The sequence below is a fragment of the Morus notabilis genome, unplaced genomic scaffold (assembly GCF_000414095.1).
Source record: "Morus notabilis unplaced genomic scaffold, ASM41409v2 Scaffold265, whole genome shotgun sequence".
NCBI classification, from domain to species: Eukaryota; Viridiplantae; Streptophyta; class Magnoliopsida; order Rosales; family Moraceae; genus Morus; species Morus notabilis.
The window spans coordinates 1-18,827 of NW_010356827.1; positions in this window are offsets into that span (position 1 = coordinate 1).

The following is an 18,827-nucleotide window of genomic DNA, read 5'->3' on the forward strand; positions in this document are numbered from 1 at the left end:
TGCAAAGGGATTTACTCAATCCTATGGGATAGACTATCAAGAGACGTTTACGCCAGTGGCCAAGTTGAACACCATCAGAGTCCTCTCACTTGCTGCGAATCTAGATTGGCCGATGCACCAACTAGATGTTAAGAATGCATTTTTGAATGGTGACTTGGAAGAAGAAGTTTACATGCAGATACCTCCAGGACTGGAAACTACCGTCAGCAACAACAAGGTATGCAAGCTCAAGAAGTCACTCTAACTATATGATAAGCCTCCTTTACGATTTACTTATGTGAGGAGGAAGGCTCGGGAGAGGGAAGTGACAGACACAGGAAATAACAATGGGCAGGCGGATGTATTGGCAGAGCAAGAAGCTGAGCTGGCAAGTGGTATGTGAGCTGGCATGCTTAGTGGTTTCTCGGTAGAATTAGGGGGGAAAGTTAGTTACGGGATGGAGGATTGTATAAGTAGCAAGAGAGGGGGATTCTGGGAGGGATCTTGTAATTTCGGTGATCATATAGAATTTGGGAGTGCACGGGGTCACTCGAACACCCCCATACCTAGGTCATAGTTCCATAGTTCTGTAATTTTCTGCCATTGATTTAGCTCGTAGAGCTTGATTGTAATTCGTTGAGCATAATACAAGAAGTATATTGACAGGAAATTGCTAGACTCTGTTCGTGTTTATCAATTGGTATCAGAGCACTTTTTCTGGGATGACGAGAAGGACGGACGATCGCGACAAGGATAAGACGGAGGCGAGTAGGGAAGAATTGTTGAGAGAGATGGAGTCGATGCGAGAGGATGTTGGGAAGATTCCTCGATTGGAGCAAGGTCTGGAATTATTACTTATGAGGATGGACGAGTTGTTGAGACAACGAAATTCCGCAGATCGAGATTCGCCGAAGGCAGAAAACGGAATTCCGACGGAACAGTCGGATCCTACGGCGGAAATGGGGGAAAGACCGATGAATTGGCGGGAGGGGGGAAATCGAGCAAAATTCCGGACTCGGAGAGTCGAGATGCCGGTCTTCGACGGAGAAAATCCAGACGGCTGGATATTTAGGGCTGAGAGGTTCTTCTCCATGAATCGGTTGACAGAGATGGAGAAGTTGGATGTGGCGGTGGTGAACTTCGAGGGAGAAGCATTGGCCTGGTTCCAATGGGAAGACCGGAGGCGAGCGATCCGCGATTGGACAGAGTTGAAGAAAATGCTTTTGGAACGGCTCCGCTCGACTCAAGAGGGTACGCTTTGCGAGAAGTTTTTATCCTTGCACCAGGAGACCACGGTGAGGGAGTACCGCCGGCAGTTCGAAACTTTGGGGGCGCCGTTGACGGAAGTTTCAGAACAGGTATTGATATTAGGATTAGGATTTGATTTCCTATCTTTAAATTCAATTTTCCTCTATCTCTTAACTCCTAGTTTAGTGGGATATTTTCCCGATTCTCTTTAACCTAGAATTTATAGTTGTAGCATATATATATATATATATATATTGTACCGATTCTATGAGATTAATAAGAGAGAAAAGAGGGCAATTTCCTTCTCTGAAAATCTACAGATACGAATGTTGAAGCCTAACGGGCTGGGCCGGATCATGGAGCTCTCCCAACGGGTGGAGGAGCGTAATCTGCTGGTCCGCGGGCCTAAGGCCCAAACTTCTACATTTAATTCCTGGTCCAGAGGAGGTTCGGTTTTGGTTGGGCAGGGGCTGAAGGGAAGTCAGGCTTTCAGTGGAGGATCGAGGAACACGTCCCCGGCTCTGGCAGTGGGACGCACCTCGGCAGCGACGGAAAAGGCCAGGGACGCGACCAACGGGACGGCGCCATTCCGAAGACTTACGGATGCGGAGCCAGGCGAAGAGGGACAAGGGCCTGTGCTACCGTTGTGACGGGAAATATTATTTTGGTCACCGGTGTCCCAACCAAGAGTTACAGGTACTCATTGTTCAGGAGGACGAAGAAGATGCAAGGGAAAATGAGGACGGAGCAGAAACCGAAGTGGAAGAAGAAGTGGTCTAGCTATCCCTAAATTCGGTGGTCGGATTGACATCTCCGAGAACCATGAAACTCAAGGGGAAGCTGCGAGGACGAGAGGTAATCATTTTAATTGATAGTGGTGCCACACATAATTTTGTTTCCGTTGATCTAGTTAAGCAATTAGAGTTGTCAGTGGATCGAACTTGTGACTATGGTGTGGTGATGGGGACTGGGTTGTCTGTTAAAGGAGAGGGGGTGTGTAGGGGGATCAGGGTTGCCTTGCAGGAAATCAAAATTGTAGAGGATTTTTTACCGTTGGAATTGGGAAGTTCCGACATGATTCTTGGCATATAGTGGCTTGAAACGTTGGGGGTTACTACGGTAAATTGGAAAAATCTATCCATGAAATTTACCATGGGAAATCGGCAGGTAACCTTGAGAGGGGATCCTGGCCTGAATAAAACGTCAGTGTCTTTAAAGGCTTTACATAGAGCCTTTAGTCAGGAAGGACAGGGGTTGTGGTTGGAATGGAATAATTTAGAGTTGAGTAGTCGGGAAGGAGATTGGATGGTACCGAGGGAGTTGGAGGAGGTTTTACACCAAAGATCTTCGGTGTTTGAAATGCCTGCGAGGTTACCCCCGGAACGTGCAAAGGATCACGCGATTGTGTTGAAGACGGGGACCTCCCCGATTAATGTACGACCGTATCATTATCCCCAAGTCCAGAAGGAGGAGATTGAAAAATTGGTAGGTGAAATGTTGGCGGCGGGAATTATTCGGGCAAGTGTGAGCCCTTACTCTAGCCCTGTCCTTTTGGTTAAAAAAAAAAGATGGGAGTTGGAGATTTTGTGTGGATTACAGGGCTCTAAACAAAGAAACGGTACCGGATCGTTTTCCTATTCCGATAATTGATGAGCTCCTCGATGAGCTCCACGGGGCAGCAATCTTTTCAAAGATTGACCTTAAGTCGGGGTATCACCAAATCCGAGTCAAATCGGAGGACGTGCCCAAGACCGCTTTTCGTACCCATGAGGGCCATTATGAGTTTTTGGTGATGCCATTTGGCCTTACCAATGCTCCGGCAACATTTCAATCCCTCATGAATGAGGTGTTGCGAGTTTTCCTTCGGAAGTTCGTATTGGTTTTTTTTGATGATATACTCGTGTACAGCCGAAGCTTGGAGGAGCATGTTGATCACTTGGACCAAGTGTTAGAGGTGTTGCAGCGGCACCAATTGTTTGCAAATAGAAAGAAGTGTAGCTTTGGCCAGCAGTCCTTGGAGTACTTGGGACACATCGTCTCCAGCAAGGGCGTTTCGGCGGATCCGGCAAAAATTGAGGCAATGTTGAATTGGCCAACCCCGACTACGATACGAGACTTGCGTGGATTCTTGGGTTTGACGGGCTATTACCGTAAGTTTGTTGCGGGATACAGTCACATTGCTGGTCCCCTAACAAATCTTTTGCGGAAAGATGGGTTTCAATGGACAGAGGAGGCCACACTAGCTTTTTCTCGCTTGAAGCGTGCTATGACGACCGTGCCGGTGTTAGCTCTTCCTGACTTCTCAAAACCGTTTGTACTGGAGACTGATGCTTCGGGGTATGGCGTGGGGGCTGTATTGATGCAAGATCAGCGTCCCATTGCATATTTTAGCCAGGCCCTTTCTTTGCGAGCTCAAGGGAAATCGGTGTATGAGCGAGAGCTTATGGCCATCGTGTTGGCGGTGCAAAAATGGCGTCCTTATTTGCTCGGCTGTCATTTTGTGATCCGAACTGACCAGCGAAGCCTTAAGTACTTGTTGGAGCAACGGCTGGTCAGTGTGGAGCATCAAAAGTGGCTTACAAAGTTGATGGGGTATGACTTTGAAATCCAATTCAAACCTGGGCTGGAAAACAGGGCTGCGGATGCGCTTTCTTGGGTTGTTTACTCGCCCGGTCTTAGTGCCCTATTGGTCTCGTCCATTGTGGACACGCGAGAGCTGCAGCATCAAGTGCGGCAAGATGAAAAGCACACCCGGGTTACTCGTTTGGCCAAGGGCGGCTGTTGTTTGAGGGCAGAATGGTGGTTCCTCGAGGTTCGTCTTTCATTCCTAGACTCCTTCATTCGTACCATGATGGGGTTCTTGGGGGACATTCGGGGGTTCTAAAGACTTACCGACGTTTGGCGGCGGACTGGTTTTGGTCAGGGATGAAGAGGGATGTGATCTCGTATGTGGCTGCGTGTGACGTATGCCACCGTTGCAAGACCTCTACGTTAGCACCTAGTGGACTGTTGCAACCCTTGCCTATACCCGATCGAGTGTGGGAGGATATTTCGATGGATTTTATAGAGGGATTGCCCCGTTCAGAGGGATACGATACTATTTTGGTTGTTGTGGACAAGCTTAGCAAATATGGACATTTTATTGCCTTGAAACACCCGTTCACAGCAGAGTTGGTAGCTAGGAGTTTTATACGAGAGGTGGTGCGCCTCCATGGAGTTCCTAGGATTGTAACAGATCGAGACCGGATTTTCCTGAGTCACTTTTGGACTGAACTTCACAAACAAATGGGGACTACACTCGCGCGTAGCACCACGTACCATCCACAGACGGATGGCCAAACCGAAGTCGTGAATAGGTGTGTCGAAACCTATTTGCGCTGTTTTACTTGGGAACGACCTGCCAAGTGGTATAAATGGTTGGCTTGGTTGGAGTATTGGTATAATACTTCGTTTCATACGGCTGCGCGCACCACTCCTTTCCAAGTGGTCTATGGCCGGTCCCCTCTGCCGCTTTTGCGCTATGGGGTGGGCACATCCTTGGTGGATTCTGTGGACCGGCAATTGCAGGACAGGGATGTCATGTTAGACGTACTCAAGTCTCATTTGTTGCGTGCTCAGCAACACATGAAGGCGGTGGCTGATGGGAAACGCCGTGATGTGCAGTTTGCGGTTGGTGAGTTAGTGTACCTTAAGTTGCGTCCTTACCGACAGGTTTCTTTGGCTCGACGCCGCAATGAGAAGCTAAGCCCGAGGTTTTATGGCCCTTTTGCGATTGCCGCTCGAGTTGGGCCTGTGGCTTATCGTCTTTGCTTGCCGGAGGGGGCGGCCATCCATCCGGTGTTTCACGTTTCTCAGCTTCGCCGTGCGGTTGGAAGTGGCCAGCTTACATCTGCGGTTCTGCCGCAATTGTCCGGTGATTTGGAGCTGTGTGGTACGCCTGCAGCGGTTCTGGGTGTGCGCCAGCGTGTGGTGGGAGGGCATTCCGAATCCGAAGTCTTGATCCAGTGGGAGCATCAGCCGGACCATGACGCGACTTGGGAATCCTATGGGGCCATTGAGCGTCAGTTTCCTGATTTCCACCTTGAGGACAAGGTGCGTTTTTGGGGCGGGAGTAATGATAAGCCTCCTTTACGATTTACTTATGCGAGGAGGAAGGCTCGGGAGCGGGAAGTGACAGACACGGGAAATAACAGTGGGCAGGCGGATGTATTGGCAGAGCAAGAAGCTGAGCTGGCAAGTGGTGTGTGAGCTGGCATGCTTAGTGGTTTCTCGGTAGAATTAGGGGGGAAAGTTAGTTACGGGATGGGGGGATTGTATAAGTAGCAAGAGAGGGGGATTCTGGGAGGGATCTTGTAATTTCGGTGATCATATAGAATTTGGGAGTGCACGGGGTCACTCGAACACCCCCATACCTAGGTCATAGTTCCATAGTTCTGTAATTTTCTGCCATTGATTTAGCTCGTAGAGCTTGATTGTAATTCGTTGAGCATAATACAAGAAGTATATTGACGGGGAATTGCTAGACTATGTTCGTGTTTATCACTATACCAGCCCACTAACCAAACAAGTTCCCAAGTCATTAACGGATCCTAACATTACCTCCGCCCCAAAGAAACACCTTGTCCTCAAGGTGTTAAGTAATCGCAGCCGTGTGTCTCCACTTCCTTCCGATTCCTATCACGCCAATTCCATTCAAACCCCCTTCTACCACCCTACTCTTTGTAGATCCGACCCCAATCAGACCGAAATAAGAAGACCCAGTCCAAATGTCACTGGAACTGTCCTTAATTGCGTTGGAAGTGTGCAGCCCAGCCTTAACGGCATCGGAACCAACCCAAATCACGCCGGATTTGAGAAACCTAGCCCTTGGCTCGCCAGAATATGCCCTAATCGCACCATAATCACGAAGCCCAGCCCTAATTGCACGGAAATCAGCCCCAATTGCACGGAAATCAGCCCCAATTGCGTGGAAATCAGCCCCAATCACACTGGAATTCCAAGACCCAATTCTAATTGCTCCAAAATCATCCCTCATGACACTTGGATTCCAAGTCCCATCCCTCCCATCGAGAGACCCAGCCCCCAAATCGCCAGAATTGATCTTAATCGCGTCGGAATTGCAAATCCCAGCCTTCATGGCGTCAGAACTAGCCCCAAGTACACCGGAATCAACCCCTTTCACGCCGGAATCGTGAGGCCCTATCCAAACAGCAGCCAAATCGTCGAGCCCAGCCTCCGTAGCGCCGGGATCTGTCTCCGTAGCACCGGAATCAGCCCCTTTCACGCCGGAATCGCGAGGCCCGGTCCAAATCGGTCCGGAATCAGCCCCAACCGCGACCGAAACAGGGATGGGTTCTCTGCTCCGAGGGTACCCATGTCATCCCAGCTCCGGAGCAAGCCTCTCCTCCTCTAACTCCGGCTCCCATTCCGATTCCCGTCGCCGAACAAGCTCCGCCGCCCTCTCCCGACGGACGCGACCTCCGCCCGCCCTCCTCCCGTCGTCGAACAACCCCTCACGCTGTAGATCCGGACCACCCAGCCCCAGATCGTGACGGATCTCGCGCTCCTCCATGAGACCAACGTCTCTCCGGCGTCGCAACTCCCTCTCGCGGCCTCGATCTTCGCGAATCGGCGATTCCCGGCGAAGATCCGCCCGATTTGGCACCTCCACTCCGCCTGGGTCGACGCGATTTGGGCTCTCCTCGCCCCGAGGCGCGCGATCTCGCCTCTCCCCGTCCCGTCGTTCGCCGTCGCGACCCAACTCGGCCTTCCCGGCCATCGGTCGTGCCGCCAGCAGTGCCTCCATCCTCCGTAGAACCGCCTGCACGTCTTCCATCTGAGTCCGAACCTTCCCCACCCGGTCCCGGAGCCCCCCGATACTCCCTCCAGAAACCTTGAGATTACCTCTCAGAATAGCCCTAAGTTTCTCTCTTAACTCAAAAGGCTCCATGGATCGTAGATGCTCTGATACCCTTGTTAGGATCCTAGCTCAGAAAATCAGCCAAACACCAATACCACACTCACACACACCAGAAACAGCAAGAAAATGAGAATAATTAGAGGGAATTTTATTAATCTAATCAGCCAAGAACACCAAATTACACTGAAATGTAAAGGATAGAACGGAGAATTCGAGTACTCGGGGAACTCCTAATTTAGTGGTATTTGATAGACCACCGCTCTCCCTAATCTCAGTTTCTCAAAACTCTCCAAATCACAACATACCTAAGCCCTTTATTTATACTAATTCCTACTAACTATACCAACCCACTAACCAAACAAGTTCCCAAGTCATTAACGGATCCTAACAACTTCCCTCCTAAAGCACCCACAAAGAGAACTCTTAATCAATCACAAAAATCAAATCCGTCCCTTACTGCTTCCCAAGCAAAATTAAAACAGTAGTCAGTAACAAAAGCCTTATCACCATGTCGCAGCCTAATTATCAATTAGGTAAGTGATCGCCAAAGCCCCAGGTTAGTAATTGAAAAGAGAAAAATGAAAACAAAAAGTCAGCAACATATTGGTTTGAACTGCTTGATCAATTATATATTCAAAACTTCTTTTTTTGGTGTGTGTGAAATTGGGGAAAATGCAGAGTATTTTAGAACTTGGAGGTGCCCAACCTCGGTAAGCCTTTTAATGTTCTTTCATCAGCTAGCTGTTCTAACAGTTCTATTAACATGGCAACATACTGCAAAATTGCAATGCTAAACTCATTACCCATCGCCTTGCACACAGACAAGAAATAGCAACAACTTTGAAACAAAAGGTTGGCTAATTCTAAAAATCCCCTCTTTCTCGACACACCTAAGAAGAAACAAAAGACAATGAAATAAGAAAATTGAGCAATAGAACCTCAGAGTTATAGTTGGGGGTGGCACACATGAACAAGCTTTGCCCGGTTATGTTGCTTAGGCGCAACATCAAGCAATCTCCTTAAAGTAACTTTCGTTTTACTAATCCTCATCACAAAAGGCTATACAAAACAATGCAACAATCAAAACTTATCAGCAGGGCCTTTCGCGACAACCCCATACGTTTGAGCATAGCCTTTCGCGACAAGCCTTGCTTTGTAACTTTCAAGAGACCCATCTACCTTATACTTGATAGTAAACACCCATTTGGACCCTACAGCGTTCTTACCTCTCGATAATTCGACTAAATCCCTTGTCCCATTCTTTTCTAATGCTTCCATCTCCACTTTCATAGCTTGTTTCCATTCTTCACTATTTATGCCTCAGACAATGTCTTAGGTATGGCTATGGTATTTATATGAGTGAGAAACCTTATGTGATGGTGACTGTGGGAAAATATGTGTAAATAATTAGTTAGCTAATTTAGGAAATTGTATTCTATTGTATCCTAGGATTAGGCCTATACAGCTAAGTTTCCTTTTTCTGTTAGGAGTTCCCATAAATCATGGGATTTGACTTGATAGTTTCTTAATTTAGTACTTGGTAGTTTCCTAATTTAGTGCTAGGGTAGTTATCTATAAAGCTAACCTTTGCTGTAACATGGAGTTGTGAATAAATGATTGTTCCGTTCAATCTTTGATATGGTATCAGAGCTCTAGGCTCTTTGGGATTTCTCGATTGTTTGGCCTTTTCTTAGGCCTTTTCTCAAGGGGCAGCACCCCCAAACAAACTACAAAAGAATCTATCTACTTGAAAACAAAGATGAGAACTGAACATGGATACCTCTCACATAAAAGTTATACAAACTATTGTATTTACTCCATTTGACTCTTTTATTGTCTTGTTTATTTATTTCCCTTTTTTCTTTTTTTTTTTTTCCCTTTTCTTTTTGGTTTGGCTTTAGGAAGAACCAGGGGGATCCAACAATAAAGAATGAAAATGAAAATGTCAAACTCGAGCTTTAAATAGAGTAAACGCACATCAGTGCAAGGAGTGGAAATAAAGCCAATAGTAAAAAGGAAATCAATAAAACTAGAAAGAAAAGACACATCAACTCATTGGTATTCACAATTGGTCGACACTCATATAAGATGCAATAAGGAAAAAGAAACAAACCTTGTTTGGCTGGTTTTTTCCACTACCAACAATCATCATAAATTCTCTCATTTGCACCAACTACAGACATGCATTTGTCACAACATAAAGGAAGCTTGTCAAAATCTGTGACAAAGGAGAGAAGCAAAATTTGGATTTAAGAGAGAGAGACTACATCCAAAAAGTTTAATTTGATAGCTAAAAGAAATTAGTCTCTCTTAAACCATACAATTAATATATATATACACAATAGCAGAGAAATACTACAAGTCTACAATGACATATATTGGTTTTCACCAAATTTGTCAAATGTTCCTTTTTCTTTCTTTTTTTTTCCTCGATTTCTTTCAACGTCAAGAGCAACTGGGAAATTTTCTACAATAGAATAAGAATATGAAAGTGTTAAACCTCCAGTTTCAAAAAAAAAAATGATGAAAGTGTTAAAACATCCAACTTCAAAAAAAAAAAAAAAAGCGCCAATGCATATCAGTTCATTAAGAGGAAAAAGAATCAAAGAGAACGAAGGAAATAAATACAACTTCAGAATAAACATCGATACATTGGTATAGCAATAGGTTAAAACTCTTAATGCACTATAACATGCGAGATGTACCTCATTTGTTGGCCCTTCCCGCTACAATAGACATCATTAATATTTATTAAGACTGAATGTTTAAAATAAATAAGGCATTTGTGGTAGTTTTTATTATTACATCTCACCAATGATTGGACGTTTCCACACGTATCCCCTCCTTATTTAAGCAAGTACAAGTACAAACATTCTAGCAAAAACAAAACAGTACAAGTATAAACAAAAAAGAATTATTTGTTACCAACTATTTAACTATGAAGAAGTCAATAACCAATGGAAACTAATACAGCTAAATGAAATCAATATACACACTAAATAAGAATGGTTGTCGACTATAACCTCTTGCTAGTTAGTTAGACTTCAATTTACAAATAAATTCAGTACTATTTCTCAATATATCGCAATAGAAATGAAAATGTTATTCATGAATTTATTTGCATACGGTGCAAAAGTTGCATACAAAGAATCCTAAAAGCATGCATCTAAATAAGGTGTAATCAAAACATAAAATAATAGAGAAAACAGAAGTCCCCAAATTCATTTATCAAATTTTTTCCATCAATTAGATTAACATTTCACAAAAATAAAACATCAAGATCCAAAAGTTCCAAATATAAGTACACAAGCAACATAATACGGAATTTTCAAAAAAAAAAAATACAGAACAAGGGAGCCAATAACAAACACGATATGAAAATCTCCCAAATTCAACTTCTAAAATCAAAATATAGTATTTGTAATTTTGTCAGTACCCTTATTCCAATTATTTTTTGTTTCCTTTTTGTTTCAAATTTAAAGCCAAAATGAAAAGGGAATACAAAATTTGACATGTTAACTCAAGGATTGAAATGAAATTAGCGTTCACCCTCAAAAACACACCTCAAAGTTTGAATTCCATAAATCTACACTTAAATTATTATAAAGATACTAATGCTAGTCATTAACAATATTGAACTCAGTTTGTACGGACCAACAATAGTATAACCCATTAGCCTTCATACAAGGATCAGAACCTACACATAAAAAGAAAATACCATTCGTAAGAAATATCCCCAAAGGAAAAAAAAAAATAAGAGCTTAAAACCCTAGGGTAGAGAAATAGGAATATAGTACCTCGTGATTTATGACAAAAATTTTGGGCGATCAACCAATCACATCTTGGCACACAATCCTCCACTGAAATTACACAACTCAACCAAAAAAACAAGAACATTACCACCACCATGTGAAGTTCAAGAAAGATCCTTCTCAAAAACAAAAAGAAAGCTCAAGAAATAGAATTGAAAACAAAATACAATTTCAAACTTGAAATACGAAAAGACAGAAAGAGAAAAGACACTACCTCGGGATCTACAAAATGTTTTTAAAATTCATGCTAACCTGATTGTGGAGCATAGGAGGAGAACTAGATTTTGAAAGGTTGAGTGGAGGGGTGGGTGCCAGTTTTAATCCATTTTCCAAGCTTATACACAATTTCTTCTCTTCACAATGCTTCAATTTTTTCTATTTTCTCTCGAGACCCTATGGGTAATCCTTCTTGGAATTTCCATTTCAGGAGAGATCCTAGTGAGAGAGAATTGGGTGAGTTGGTAGAGCTTTTGACTTGTTTAGAGGGAGTTAGATAAAGTAAATTTATTCCTGATAGATGGTCATGGGAGTTGGATAATTCAGGACTTTTCTCGTGCAAATCTCTATTCAAATCCTTTATTGATGATAGGGCTTACCCGAGTTTTAGTTTGTGTCATTTTATTTGGAAAGCCTCAGTCCCTACTAAAGTTCATATTTTTAATTAGCTGCTTGTGTTAAGGAAGCCTTACTTTATCTCTCCCCTGGATGATGTGTTCTTGTAAAAATGCTGAAGAGACAACAGATCATTTAATCCTCCATTGCTCTTTCGCATTGAATATTTGGTACCGTGTTTTGTGTGATTTCGGGTTGGTGTGGCTGTGAGAGTTTTGTGTGATTAACTCTTGCCACACAATTCTACACTGAAATTACATAACTCGACCAAAAAAAAAAAACAAGAACATTATCACCACCATGTGAAGTTCAAGAAAGAACCTCATGAAAAAAAGTTCAAGAAAGAGAATTGAAAACAAAATCATAATCCGAACTTGAAATACTGGACGAGAAAAAGAAAAAAAAAAAAAAAAGATCAGAGTTTAGCTAACTAATTTGCTAACTAAAAAGATAGTACCTCATGATTTAGGACAAAGATTAAGGTTCTTTCAACCATAATTTCAGTAATAGGGTAAATACAATCATAAACCAAATTGAAGTAACAATTTAAACCTACAACAAACAAAATCACCCAAATAAAAAACATAAGAGAAGAGACAAAGAAAACCTTGAGGACTGAGCAGGAAATGCCGTGACAGCATCCATAAACCCCGTGAAAAACAATGAAGCAGCAAGAAGAGAAAATCGAGTAGAGAGGCTTAGAATGCAAAAGAAACAACAAAGAAGAACCACAAAGAAATGGAGAGGCAGAAAAGCTCTAAGTTCTGGGACGGAAAAAGAAGAAAAGAGAAAAAATGGAAACAAAGGCATGATGCATTCATGAACAAAGATAAATCAAGACGCGACAGAATCTTACAAAACCAAGACAAGAAGACAATGAAAGGGAGCAAGAATGAAATGAAAGAACAACTGAAAGATTAAGAGGACTACCAGGCACACAAGTGAAAACAACACCAAATGTTAAAATATATGGCATGTAATATGAAAGAATATGGAGACAAAAACATTTGCACAAATTGGACAAACTAGATCCAGAGGAACCTGTTTACCTTTATATAAACATGTGGATAAACACACTATTGGAAGAAGAGCTGCATCCCAGTATATGTTCTTTCAAAGAGAGAAGCTGCCATTTAGAACTAAATCTAGATATTTAAAGTTCAAAAGGCCATTAACACTACTTCAATTGCTAACCCAAGTGATACCAACCTTAGTAAAACCATTCAGATTAACGAGCATAGGTATTTCACAGCAAGATATAGCATCAGAACAGTTGCCCTGTCATTCAAAAGGGAACAATGAAAGCAAAGCCTCTGCTTGCAATAAGGAACGGAGCAAGGAAGAAAACAAATGAAGATGACTACTTTATAGAAAAGAGAATCACATCTCCCACATTTAGATAAATTAAAAAAACATCAAACTAGAATTTTAACCATTTTTCAAAGAAAGATGGCAAGAATGAGAGAGTGACTGGGGACCAAGAGATGAATACACCTGCCGCAGGTATATAACGGCCAAATTGTTAAAAAGGGCAGAAAGTTCAGTTGTAATGGACAACGTTGTTTTGCAACAACAAGTGGCAGCAACACTCGTTTCGTTGCTGCATAATAGCAAGGAAAAGAAATACAAAAAACTAAAAAATAAAAAATAAAGAAAGAAAGAAAGAAAGAAGGAGTTTTATAAATGTAGATGGTAACATACATCCGATAGCAGAATAATATGTTACGCCGATAAAAGATCAAAACAATCGGCAACATAAATCTATAACTTTACAATCGATGTTAAAATGGTTTGTAGCAACCAATATTCTATCCAAGTCAGAAAAGTTGAAGCTCAGATGGTTAGTTTTTTGTTCGTGGGTTTTCAGACTTTTGCTTTCCTGCAAGTTGAAATAGGCCCAACAATCAAAGGTGAAGATACAAAGACAAGCAATAAATCAAAATAATGGCAAGCAAGATGGAGAAAGCTGATAAGAGCATGTAATTCAAGCAACAACATTGATCAGTCTAAAACTGCTAAACACACTATCTCTTTAATAAAAGTCCCTTTCTTCAATTTTTTGGGTTTCTAAACCAATGTTCAGATATCATTTTCCTAGCTCGTACCAGATGTGGCTTGAGTGCGTTAAAGATTGAAATCCCACCACCGTTAACTTCAGCTTTCAAATGGTCTTGAGCTCTTCAAGAACTCAAAGATTTCTCAAAAAGTGAGCATATCATCCTACTTTCGCACACTTTCTCTATATCCAAACACCTGAAACGGAAAAAGAATAAAATAAAATAGAATCGGGGAATGAAGCACTATAATTAATTGCCAAAATGTAGGTACCGACTCCGTCAATCCCGTCGGAGTTGATTCTGGGCTGCAAAGTAACATTACCATCAAACAAACCACAAAAATCAACATTTCTTGGATTTTCAATTGCTCTCTATAGAACTAAAGCCCAAAAATAAAAAATAAAAAGCATAAGTCTTTACATAAAACACAAAATTCAACTCATTTTTCTTTGTAGAACCTAAATATCCTTTTGCATTCTGAGGAATTTTATAGAAGGAAGTGTCAAATGGGATAATTGCATAAATTACGTACAATTAGAAACCTCAAAGAGTTAAAGTTAATGAAAAAAAAAATCCCCTCTTATAGATTCAACGAAATCCAAATCAAGCCCTAATTTTACTCTCCAGATTCAAAAACGACTTCACTTTTTCGTTCCGCAGCTAAACAAAAGGAGTAACTCCAGAGTAAGCACCCCTACCTAACCATACCTAGACACCGGATCGCAGGTTCCAATGACGGAGTTCTCGAGAACCATCACCATGCTCAGCTTCCTCTTGAGAGGGTTCGACGACAGTGGTCACGGCGGGAGCGGGCTCTTCAACTTGTTGGCGGAGATCGTCGGCGAGTGCTTCGGTATCGAAGGCAAAGAGTCCGGATAAGACGGCAAAGAGTCAGGATAACACTAGGGTTCGGCAACGCCAGACTCCAACCATCGTCTCCCTCAAGATCGCGTTTCTTCGCTGCATTAAGTGCTTCATGGCTGCGAAATTTAGAGAGAGAGAGAGAGAGAAGGCGGAGAAGAGAGAGAAGGGGAAATGTAGCCGTTGCAGGAGGGAGACTCTGGTGTTACTATTTGTCTATTTTGATCGAGAGGAAGAGAAAACAAAAAGCTTTCTGAAATTCCTTTTATTTTTAAATTCTTTTTGTTTATTTTTTTTCTTTTAAACTAGTTGTAGCGCGTGAAATATAGGTTTTATTTTTAAAAATATATATTTATAGTTCATGCTTTTTATCATTGTTTTCTTAAAAATTAAATCCAGTACATAAAATTTTAAATGCTCTTAGAAAAAATATTAAATAGTGCAACATTAAAAGAAAAAAAGTTTTTAATGACGCAAATGAGATACAAAAAACTATTTAGTGGTACACATGAAGAAAATGTATTTAGAAAAATAGAGAAAGAGGAAAATAGGTCAAAACTTGAGATGAATTAAAATTAATATGCCAATAGTTTACATAAGTTAATAAATAAGCTAAATTATTGTTTTTATCCATAACTTGTCTGATTATGAACCATAACTTGACAAGTTATTGACGGTTTTTGTCCATAACTTGTCTGACTATGAACCATAACTTGACAAGTTATGGCCTATTAATTTTTATAACAAAAAATTGGCCTATATACTTTCTTAAGCTTTTCATATTGGCCTATTTTCTGCTATTTCCGTTAGAAAAATTATAGATAAAATGTTTTCGTAAACACACATTTGAGAACAATATATTAAAGATTATTTATTGAGTATATATGGTAAAAAAAATAATTTGAGGATCACTTCGTAAAAAAAAGTTTTGATTAGGACATATATGAGAAGAAATTATTTCAATAGGAGAGTTAAAGGAAAAAAATATTTATGAGGTTCACATTTGAGAAAGGGAAAAAAGAATGTATTGAGTATTGTAGAGGGATAGAAAGGGGGGGAAGAAAGAAATGAGGGGAAATAGAAAATAAGGGAAAAAACAAAAAAATGATATATATAGTAAAAAAAAGTATTTGAGAGGATCATTTCGAAAAAAAGTTTTGATTAGGACATATATAAGAAGAAATTATTTCATCAGGACAATAAGAAAAAATTTATGAGGGTCACATTTGAAAAAATGAGGAAAAAAGATTGTATTGTAGAGGGGAAAAAAGGGAGGAAAAAGAAGTGAGGGAAAATGAAGCAAAAGAAAAAACAAGTTAATGTAAGGAGAAACTTATTCTCCCTTAGTAATGTAGAAAAGATTAAGAGAAACAACAAAAAATAGAAAAAGAAATAAAAAGTGAGAGAAAATAAAAATGAAAACTGAAAGATGTCAATAGAGAAGAAGGAAAGATAAGAAAAACAAAAACAAAAGCAAAAAAAAAAAAAAGGCATGGGATGAAGCATTTCGTCAGGGAAGGGAGTTTTAAAAATATTTAAACTGGGATATGTATAAAAACAAATTACTTTAACGGAGAATTAGAGAGAAAATAAATGAGGGTCAATTTGAAGAAAGAAAAAGTAAAAATTATAATAGGACAAAAAAGATAAAAAATGAGAAAAGAGTCATAAATAAGAAAAGAAAGAGGAAAAAATAAGTAAAATATAAAAAGAGGTGGAAAGTTTAAAAAAGGGGGAATAGAGTGAGAAAAAAACACCCACTAACGAAATGTTTCGTTAGTGGGGGAGGAGAATTAGAAAAACAGACAAACGGATTCTCCTTTAGTATGTAGGCAAAAGATAAGAGCATTCAAAAAAAGATGTAAAAAATTAAACTGCAAAAAGAAAATCACAAAATTAAAAAAAAAAAGAGTTTCTCTAGTAGGTTTTAAAAAATAAACTACCGCTAATTTTCTGCTTCCAGTCGTCAGATTTATAATAGAAATTGTATGCTCTGTATATTTTTTTAATTCAATGTGATTTTCACTCGATAAATTATAAAAAATCTGACTCCACTGGTAGGAGACTCGAAAAAAGAAACTCAAAAAAAACATTTACAAAATTTTTTAAAAAAAGTAAAAAAAAAAAAAGAGACAAACAAAAACGAATAAGAGAGAGGAGAAACTACCACGTGGCAGTGTGGAAATTTTAGAGACCACATTATCACTACTCAAAGTTTAAGGACTAACAGAGTTATTAATCCCTTTTTTAAAACATACATATATGTTTTTTTTCTCTTGAGGAATATCCTAATGAATATTCACTTTCATACTACATTTTAACTTTTTTTTCGAGTTTTAGTTTGACAAGTTAATAATATACGTAATATCTCTAGAGTAAATTACTAATTAGCTTCGGCAAATAAATAATTTACCTCAATTAATTGATCACATATTGAAAAACTGGCATGAGTGAAATTAAAAGTACATCGACGTGGAGGGTAAGTCCTTATGGCCTCTTTTGATTGGTACAATATGTTTGAGCACGTCAGGTGGTAGAGACCAATTAGATTTTGCTCGTAGTCTTAACGTTGAAAATGGCCAAAATGACGATGTAGACTCCGGCTTAGTAAGGCTAAACCCGGGTGATCCCGAAAAGAGTGGTATCCGAGGGCGACACTCATTGTAATTCCAACTCCGTGGCGCTAAAGAGTTTCTCAATAAAACCTCTAGGCGAGCGGATAGTGTGGGAGAGAAACGTAACCAATTTATAGAGGAAATTCCTAAGATTGTAATGAAGCCATACCCATGTGTTTGTAAGGGTCAACCATGTGAAATAATGAAGTTAGACAGCGTGTCAGGCAACGCGGAAGAGAATTGGCTTTTGTGTGATTTTCAGTATTACACGGAACAAAGCCAATATTTCATTTTCTTGCAAAAGATTAACCACATGAGATAGCCAAGTTTTTGTACGGTAGGTCGGGTACAGCATGTCGGGCAGCTGGGAGAGAAGTTTTTTTTTTTTTTTTTTTTTTGTGAACTTTGGGTGTTTTTTGATCAAGCCATGGTTGAGTGTGTTATTGGGGAGGAAATTCCTAAATTTAGGATGATAAATCCACATCCATTTGGTTGCAAGGGCGACCATGTGAAATAAGCTTGTACAGCACGTCGAGTGAAGTAATAATTTTTTATGTTATTGTTCAAGACATGCTTTTGTATGTATTTTAAGAGGTTTCTCAAAACTTAACCACTTTCATTGGGGAGAATGCCTAGAAACTCGTTGTTGATAGCCGATTTTGTACTAAGCCCATTCTGGTGTCCAGACCCAACCATGATGTCCCGTGACATTATTGGGCTCGCTTCGTGGACCCAAGTCACGCTCGGAGAACTCCCGTGGTTTGTGGTTTGGTGGGCCATGTGTGATCAAGTGTGCATGTTTGTAGTTTAATTCGATCCAATTTAAATCATGCTTAGGGAGTTTTCAGAATTAATCGGATTAAATACAAATGAGAAATGGAGAATTTTCAAAAAGCCTTCCTCTTGTCTTTTTGGAATCCCGAAATTCCTAAGCCCAAGCATTAGAACATCTTCTTCTTCGTCAAGGTTGACTCTCAGTGTTTTGACTCCAATAAAGGCTCTACCCGCGCCAAACATGCCTAATGGAGGCTCCCTCCGTGGAAGGCATGTCTCCCGGAGCATCCTCTTTATGTCTAAGTGTGCCTAACAGAGTCTTTTCCATGTCATACATCCTTCATTTGAACTTGTTCTCGCCCATCTCACCATCAGAGCAACCTTCGCTTGGAGCACGCTTACCCTTCGGAGCAGCTTCACCCGGAACAACCTTCGTCTGGAGCATGCTCACCGTCGAGCAGCTTCATTCGGAGCAACTTTCATGTCAGAGCCAACTTGACGGTTATTTGGCCAATATCGTATAAACCATCTCTGACAAGGTCTGACATGCGATCAGATCTCTAAAAAAGGAAGTCAACAGAGCACAAAGTTGAGTCAAACACTCTTTAGAATTTCAGACTTTGGAACTCTTCACGTTAGCTTTAAATCCAGAGCTTTGCCTCCAAGTCTTTCCATTTTCATATCTTTTCTTTGTCAATCTAAAAAGTCACCTAGTCGCTTTGCTCCAAAGAAAATTGTGTGTGCAGGTCTCTATCAGAGTGCCGCCGATTGGGCTTCAGAACTGCCACCATGAAACTTTCTTTTCATTTCCAGGCCAGCTCTTTTTCAACCCCGGAAAGACTTCTAATGACTTTGCTCCATTTGGATCGTGTATGCATGCTTCCTTCAGAGCATCGCCAATTCACCCCTGGAGCAAGTTCCCAGAAGTCTTCATTCCATTTTCGGCTAA